This window comes from Drosophila sechellia, unplaced genomic scaffold, assembly GCF_004382195.2.
Source record: "Drosophila sechellia strain sech25 unplaced genomic scaffold, ASM438219v1 U_291, whole genome shotgun sequence".
Lineage (NCBI taxonomy): Eukaryota > Metazoa > Arthropoda > Insecta > Diptera > Drosophilidae > Drosophila > Drosophila sechellia.
In genome coordinates, this window is record NW_022611236.1 from 21,538 (window position 1) to 30,000 (window position 8,463).

Genomic DNA, 8,463 nt, shown 5'->3' on the forward strand with positions numbered 1-8,463 from the left:
TGAACTTCTGCGGCGGTTCAATGGTTACTACCGACCTGCAGATCCGCTTGACTTGGTAGACGTCTTTGTTGTTGCTGGAAGGCTCCAGGTTGGCGAAGAATATTCCCAGCGTTCTTTAGTTCTTCTGCCAATGGGATTGTGCAGATCTCTAACAGCGTGCCCTTGTCTGCGAAGGTCTTCAATGATTTCCTCACGATCGGTGGAGTGGTGGAGTCCTTTGATGACAACCTTGTATGCACGTTCATCTTTCGGCTGGAAAGTCCGATGCCTCTTGTTTTGGGCCACAAGTTGAGACGCAGAGCTGTATAGGACTCTTTGTCCGGCATCATGACACGTACGTTGTTGCCATTCACGGTCTTGTAGGTAAAATTGTTCTTCGGCCTACAAGAGTCGTGATCATCTTGACGAGTGCCGAGATGTTGGTCACATCGGGGATAAAAATCGGAGGTGGCTTGATGGTCTTCGGGGTGGCTTTGGTTTCTCGGGGGTCTTGGGCTTGGAATCGTCTTTAGGTCCGGGTTCGTCATCAGAGCTCTCTTGGTCGTACTCGTCTTCTTCGGTCGAGAGTAAAGCGAAGGCGTTGTTGGCGAGCTTCTTGCGCAGAGCTGCGCTAGTGCTTGGCTTATCTTCCAGCTCCTCTCCCTGTGCTTTCTTTGCCGGTTTTCGCTTTATCTCGCCCGCTCTGTATGCGAGGTGCTTCCCTCGCTGCTGGAGCTGCTCTGCGTGTTCTCAGAGCTTTTTGCGTGGTGTTGTTCCAACTTGTGGGTGCGCGGGGGGGCCTGCCAGTCCATTTCTCCAAAGTTGATAAGGAGTGAGGAGGGGGGGGGGGGGGGGAAGCTGGGCACCGTAAGCGGTGAGCCAGGCAGCACGTGGCTGCTGCTTGCAATTATACCGCTGCTTCGAGCACTGGTTTTTTGCGCTGATAACACGCACACTCGGGTGTGCGATGGTGTTGTGCGAATTATGTTGGTACGTTCTGGGCCAATCAAAAGCGCGACAAGATCACGCGACGCGAAGTGGCTGGGCACAGTAACGGACTTACACTGTGAACAATTGCTAACATTTCAATTTGCTGGATCCAGGAGTCTGCATCGTCGGGTCGATCGACGATCATTTGGACGATATGATATTGTTTATCATATATTTTGTATAAAGACTAAGATTGTTCAGTGAAAACTGTATAATTTGACATAATATTTCCTAAAAATTTATAAAATTTATGGGTGTCAATGCAAATCGTCATATTAGTGACCATTATTGTCCTTTTATTAATGATATAACTTGATTGTATCAGTGAAAACTCGTCACATTAGTGAGATATGTATTTCCCTATATATAATTAAGTATAACAGACTCTAATAATTGTTCAAGTTGCAAACACTCGTATCATTAGTGACGCATTGATATTGCCTATCATATAATTAATAAAGACTTTAAAGAATTTATAAGTTGCAACACCTCTCATCAATTTATGACGCATATGAATATTTCCCTTTCATATATTATATAAACTTATGGATTGTGTCGTTGCCAACACCTCTCATCAACTACTATATTATGGGTTGCGCCGACTCTCATATTTTTCTCTTATGTGTTCATAGGATTTTGCAATTATACAGTAATTAAATAATTACATATGAAAATGATTAATTATATATGATAGGGAAAATGATGAAATATTCCCATATTATCTTAGTATTATAGAGGAAAGACGTTCGACCTCGATATGTTCAACTTATGTATTTATATGATTTTGCAATTATATGAGTAAATTAAAAATATACATATGAAATGGTTATTATTAATGTATAGGAAAAATGCTAAATATTCCATACTCTATTATGAACGTTATAGAGGAATCCGTCATTATTAGTGTGACAAGGGCTATGATTCATGTTATTTTTTTTAAGTTTTTTTTTTATTATGCAAAATTATATGTAACGACAGACGGGGTTCAAAAACTACTATAGGTAGGCAGTGGTTGCACATTGAGTCTTGTTTCTTTTTTTTTTTCTATTGGATCGAATCAAGTGAGAGGGTATAGTAGTGGTAAACGACCGGATTACGACAGAGGGTTCAAAACTTATATAGGCAGTGGTTCCGACCTTCTATTTTCAAAACTTATGTATTCATATGATTTTGGCAATTTATGAGTAAATTAAATAATATACATCGAAATGATTAATTATTATATGTATATGGAAAAAATGCAGAGATATTCCATATTCTCTGTATATAGAGAGCATTTAAGTGAGAGGTATATAGTGTAAACACCGGAATTACGACAAGGGTTCAAACTACTATAGGAGGCATGGTGCCGACCTTCATATTGTTCAACTTATGTATTTATGATTTTGGCAATTGTATGAGTAAATTAATAATATACATATGAAAATGATTATTATTATATGTATAAGGGAAAAAATGCTGAAATATTCCCATTCTCTTAGTATTATAGAGAAATCCCATTATAGTGAAGGGTATAGTAGTGTAAACGACCGGAATTACGACAGAGGGTTCAAAAACTACTATAGGTAGGCAGTGGTTGCCGACCTCTCATTTTCAACAATCATAATTGGCAATTATTGTTTTTTTACTTTTTTATTATTTATTGGGAAAATCTGAATTTCCTATTTTTGTATTTGAACCTTTTGAGAGATAGTTAACGAGTTGCAGAGTTCCTACTTGGTACTTTCGATCAGCAAATTTGTTATGCATCGACATTGCAGACGTGCCTGCGGATCGACAGCAAATTGTTAGCAAATTGTTAGCAAATTGTTCACAGTTGTAAGTCCCGTTACTTGTGCCCAGCCACTTCGCGTCGCGTGATCTTGTCGCGCGTTTTGATTGGCCCAGCCAACGTACCTAACGGTAGTTCGCACTAACACCATCGCACACCCGAGTGTGCGTGTTATCAGCGCAAAAACCCAGTGCTCGAAGCAGCGTATAATTGCAAAGCAGCAGCCACGTGCTGCCTGGCTCACCGGCTTTACGGTGCCCAGCTTCCCCCCCCCCCCCTCCTCACTCCTTATCAACTTTGGAGAAGATGGACTGGCAGGCCCCCCCGCGCACCCACAAGCTTGGAACAACACCACGCAAAAAGGCTCTGAGAACACGCAAGAGCAGCTCAGCAGCGAGGGAAGCACCTCGCATACAGAGCCGGGCGAGATAAAGCGAAAACCGGCAAAGAAAGCACAGGGAGAGGAGCTGGAAGATAAGCCAAGCACTAGCGCAGCTCTGCGCAAGAAGCTCGCCAACAACGCCTTCGCTTTACTCTCGACCGAAGAAGACGAGTACGACCAAGAGAGCTCTGATGACGAACCCGGACCTAAAGACGATTCCAAGCCCAAGACCCCCGAGAACCAAAGCCCACCCGAAGACCATCAAGCCACCTCCGATTTTTATCCCCGATGTGACCAACATCTCGGCACTCGTCAGATGATCACGACTCTTGTAGGCCGAAGAACAATTTTACCTACAAGACCGTGAATGGCAACAACGTACGTGTCATGATGCCGGACAAAGAGTCCTATACAGCTCTGCGTCTCCAACTTGTGGCCCAAAACAAGAGGCATCGGACTTTTCCAGCCGAAAGATGAACGTGCATACAAGGTTGTCATCAAAGGACTCCACCACTCCACGATCGTGAGGAAATCATTGAAGACCTTCGCAGACAAGGGCACGCTGTTAGAGATCTGCACAATCCCATTGGCAGAAGAACTAAAGAACCGCTGGGAATATTCTTCGCCAACCTGGAGCCTTCCAGCAACAACAAAGACGTCTACCAAGTCAAGCGGATCTGCAGGTCGGTAGTAACATTGAACCGCCGCAGAAGTTCAACGACGTGCTCAATGCTTCAGGTGCCAAGGATTCGGTCATACACAGCGTTACTGCTTCCTGGAATACCGATGTGTAAAGTGTGGAGGCCCTCACGAATCGAGGGCATGTGAGAAGAGGGAGGACGACAAAGCGTGCTGCTTCCATGCCAGGCGGACCATCCTGCGTCTTTCAAGGGATGCCTGCATACAAAAGGGCCAAAGCACTCGCTGCTCCGAAAACAAGGCCCGTCGCTAATGCTAAACAAGGCGCCGCCCGTGGCATCACCAAACGTCACCTCTGGCAGGAGCTACCGAGACGCCCTCAACGGAGTGCACGCAGCACCGCAGAATCCCACAACCCCAGTCCAAACCCAAACAGAAACCCCACACTCCGGTCAGATAGAAGGATGTTCGCTCGCATGGAAGGAATGATGGAAAGGATGATGGAGCGCATGTTCACCCAGATGACACAGCTGGTGGCCACCATTCTCAACAGCAAGTCATGCAACTAAAGCTCCACCTAGTCGTCTGGAATGCGAAGGCCTGCAGAACAGCAAGGCCATAGTCGAGCACCATCTGAAGACCCACCAGATCGATATCCTACTCGTAGCCGAAACCCACTTCTCCCCAGATCCCACTTTAATATCGGATATGACCTCATCCATGCAGACCATCCTTCTGGCAGAGCACGCGGTGGAGCAGCCATCCTCATCAGGAGCGGTATTCAATACTAGAGCTGCCCGCGTTTCAGCAAGACTGGGCACAAATGTCCTGTCATCAGGATTGTCAGCCCGCAAGGAGATTTAGACATTGGAGCGGTCTACTTTCCCCCCAGATACCGCATAACAGCATCTCACCTCAGTGAGTTCTTCGAGCATTTTGGGCCCCGCTTCATAGCAGCTGAGATTATAACGCCAAACATTCTTGGTGGGGATCGCGCGCCAACAACCCCAAGGGAAAACTCTGTTTGGTACCTGCAACGCCACCGACTGGACTGCCACTCCACTGGCGAGCCCCACTCACTGGCCAACGAATCCCTCAAGACTCCAGACCTACTGGACTTTGCTGTGTCGAAAGGCATAGGGCATGCGAAGATCAGCTGCACAACAAATGCTGATCTCCTGTCAGACCACTGTGCAATAAACGTGCTAATCAACACGCCAGTCCTCAGGAAAACCCCGCTCAGAAGGCTCACTGGAAAATATACCGACGCCGCCAAGTTCGCGTCCTGGATGCTCTCCACCGTCAATCCGAACCCCATCCTCAACACACCCAGGAACATTGATGAAGCTATCGGGAATCTCACCAGGCAGATGCAAAACGCTGCGGAATTCGCAAGCCCACCGCCACCAAAGACTGCGAGAACACCTAGCAGGGACCTCCACCTCTGGTCCCCGGAAATTGCGGCACTCGTGACTGAGAAGAGGCGTCTCAGGAGAGTTTGGTTCTTGACGCGCAATCCAAGAGACAAAACAGCGCTCAATCACGCCACAAAGGAGTTGAAGGACAAGATCTCCAGCCTACGCCAGGACTCCTTCCTCAGATTCCTCGAGGAACTCTCTCCCGGGGACCCAGACCACAATCTGTGGAACGTCACCGCCACATTAAACGACCAGCCAAAAAGGTTTCCGCAGTGCGCAAAGCAGATGGATCCTGGTGCCTTTCGGATGCTGAAAGAGCAGAAGCTTTCGCCGAACACCTTTACAACGCCTTCTCTCCGTTCGACTGCTGCACTGCCGAAGAACATGCTGAAACAGCCCGGTTTCTCAATAGCCCAAGCTCTCCCGGTCCCCCGTTGGAACCAGTCGACCCTGAGGAAGTTGCGCAGGAGATTGCTCTACTGAAGAACAACAAATCTCCAGGCCTGGATCGTATAGATGCGGCGGCCCTAAAAATGCTCCCATCCCGCTGCACACAAATGCTGGCCAGCATTTACAACAGCTGCTTCCGGCTAGGGTACTTCCCCGGAAGAGTGGAAAAGAGCAGAGGTTATTGTCCTCCTCAAGCCTGGTAAGCCTGAAGCCAATCTCGCCTCCTATCGTCCGATTAGTTTGCTGGCAATCCTCTCCAAAATACTCGAAAGAGTATTTTTGCGCAGAGTATTGCCAGTACTGGATGAGGCTGGTTTGATCCCGATCACCAGTTTGGCTTCAGGCGCTCCACGGAACACCAGAGCAATGCCACCGGCTAGTCGAACGGATCCTCGAGGCATTCGAGCAAAAGAAATACTGCTGCGCTGTAATGCTCGACGTGAAGCAGGCATTCGACAGAGTTTGGCATCCTGGACTCCTCCATAAACTCAAATCCTACCTCCCAAGCCCCCATTTTACCCTCCTCAAATCCTACACTGAGGGAAGAGCATTCCAAGTCAGATGCGGAAGTGCAATAAGCCTACCCAGACTGATCAGAGCTGGAGTTCCGCAAGGCAGTGTGCTCGGACCAATACTGTACACCCTTTACACCGCAGACCTTCCCATAATCCCCTCCAGGAACCTAACTATAGCGGACTTATGCAGATGACACGGCTTTCCTCGCCTCCTCATCCGACCCACGAGAAGCCTCCGAAACAATCCAAAGGCAAATGGACGCGCTACATCCCTGGCTCAGCAGGTGGAACATCGTAGTGAACGCGGAAAAATCTACCCAAACAACATTTGCACTAAGGAGAGGAGACTGCCCACCGGTCACGCTAAACGGAGTCATCATTCCCCAACGCACCCGCAACCCAAGTACCTAGGACTTACCCTGGACCGCAGGCTCACTTGGCGTCCCCACATCGTCAGCAAAACGCATACAGGCCGATGCGCGTCTGAGGCAGATGCATTGGCTTATTGGGAGAGGGTCCAAGCTAAGGCAGAACCACAAAATCCTGGTGTACAAGGCAATTCTCAAGCCCATCTGGACCTACGGGATACAGCTATGGGGCACGGCAAGCCACACGAATCGCCTGCGTATACAGCGGTTCCAGAATAGGTGCTTGAGAATTGCCTGTAATGCGCATCCTACCACGAGAATGTCGCCATACATAGGGAACTTGGAATCCCACAAGTCGCTGATGAAATCTCCAGGCTCAGCGAGAGATACCTGAAAAGGCTCGAAAACCACCCTAACCACCTCGCCACCAACCTGTTAGACAATAGCCAAACAAGCAGACGTCTCATGAGGAGACACCCTCTCGATCTTCCACAACAATAGACAACACATATAAAAACCCGCCACAAATACATGTACAATAGTATCCCTTAAGCTAATGTTCCCCCGCAAAACCATTTAATTATTGTCCACTAGGACAGATTTTAAATAAATAAACGCACGCTAAAAGAAAAAAAAAAAAAAAAAACTTATGTATTCATATGATTTTGGCAATTGTATGAGTAAATTAAATAATAAACACATGAAAATGAGTATTTATTATATGTATAAGGGAAAAAATGTTGAAATATTCCCATATTCTCTTAGTATTATAGAGAAAGCCATTTAGTGAAAGGGTATAGTAGTGTAAACGACGAATTACGACAGAGGGTTCAAAAACTACTATAGGTAGGCAGTGGTTGCCAACCTCTCATATTGTTCAAAACTTATGTATTCATATGATTTTGGCAATAATATGAGTAAATTAAATAATATACATATGAAAATGGTTAATTATTATATGTATAAGGGAAAAATGCTGAAATATTCCCATATTCTCTTAGTATTATAGAGAAAAGCCATTTTAGTGAAAGGGTATAGTAGTGTAAACGACCGGAATTACGACAGAGGGTTCAAAAACTACTATAGGTAGGCAGTGGTTGCCAACCTCTCATATTGTTCAAAACGTATGTATTCATATGAATTTGGCAATTATATGAGTAAATTAAATAATAAACATATAAAAATTATATTTATTATATGTATAAAAAAAAAAATAATCATATTATATATGATAATGGAAAAAAAAATGAAATGTTCCTATAATTCTTATATATAAGAGAATAGACCGTATGTTGGATGGCAAACGGAATTGAAAATACCCGCTTTGAGGACAGCGGGTTCAAAACTACTATAGGTAGGCAGTGGTTGCCGACCTCCCGCATTATTCGAAATATTTATTTCGGATTATGTTTATATTGGTTACATAAATAAAGTATATTATTATCCGTACAAATTTGTTTCTCAGTTCTATAGAACACGGGACTTGGCTCCGCGGATAATAGGAATATACGCTTTTTAGATATATCGTTGAAACAAAAGTCAAGTTTCTATTATATATAGAATAACAAATCGTTTCATATATTATCGTTAATTTTTGAGCAGGCAAATATTTAATTTATTACTGCCGTATAGTTGGATTATTATATCGTTACGGTATAATACAAATATGGATTCTTATGAAAGAAATATAAAATTATATATTAAATGTGGAAATATTATCATATGCGCTTGGTTTTATGTTATATATTACCAGAGAGATATATGAAAAGAGATAAATTTTAAATTTATCTTCAAAATGCAAATGATTTAACTTAATATTTATATTGGTTAAACAAAAATTGTACATTGTGGATACATAATTATGTATGTTGGAAATAAAATGATATTTTATAATGAAATATGTATATATAAAAAGATAAATTATAGAAACATATATATTACAATAATTATA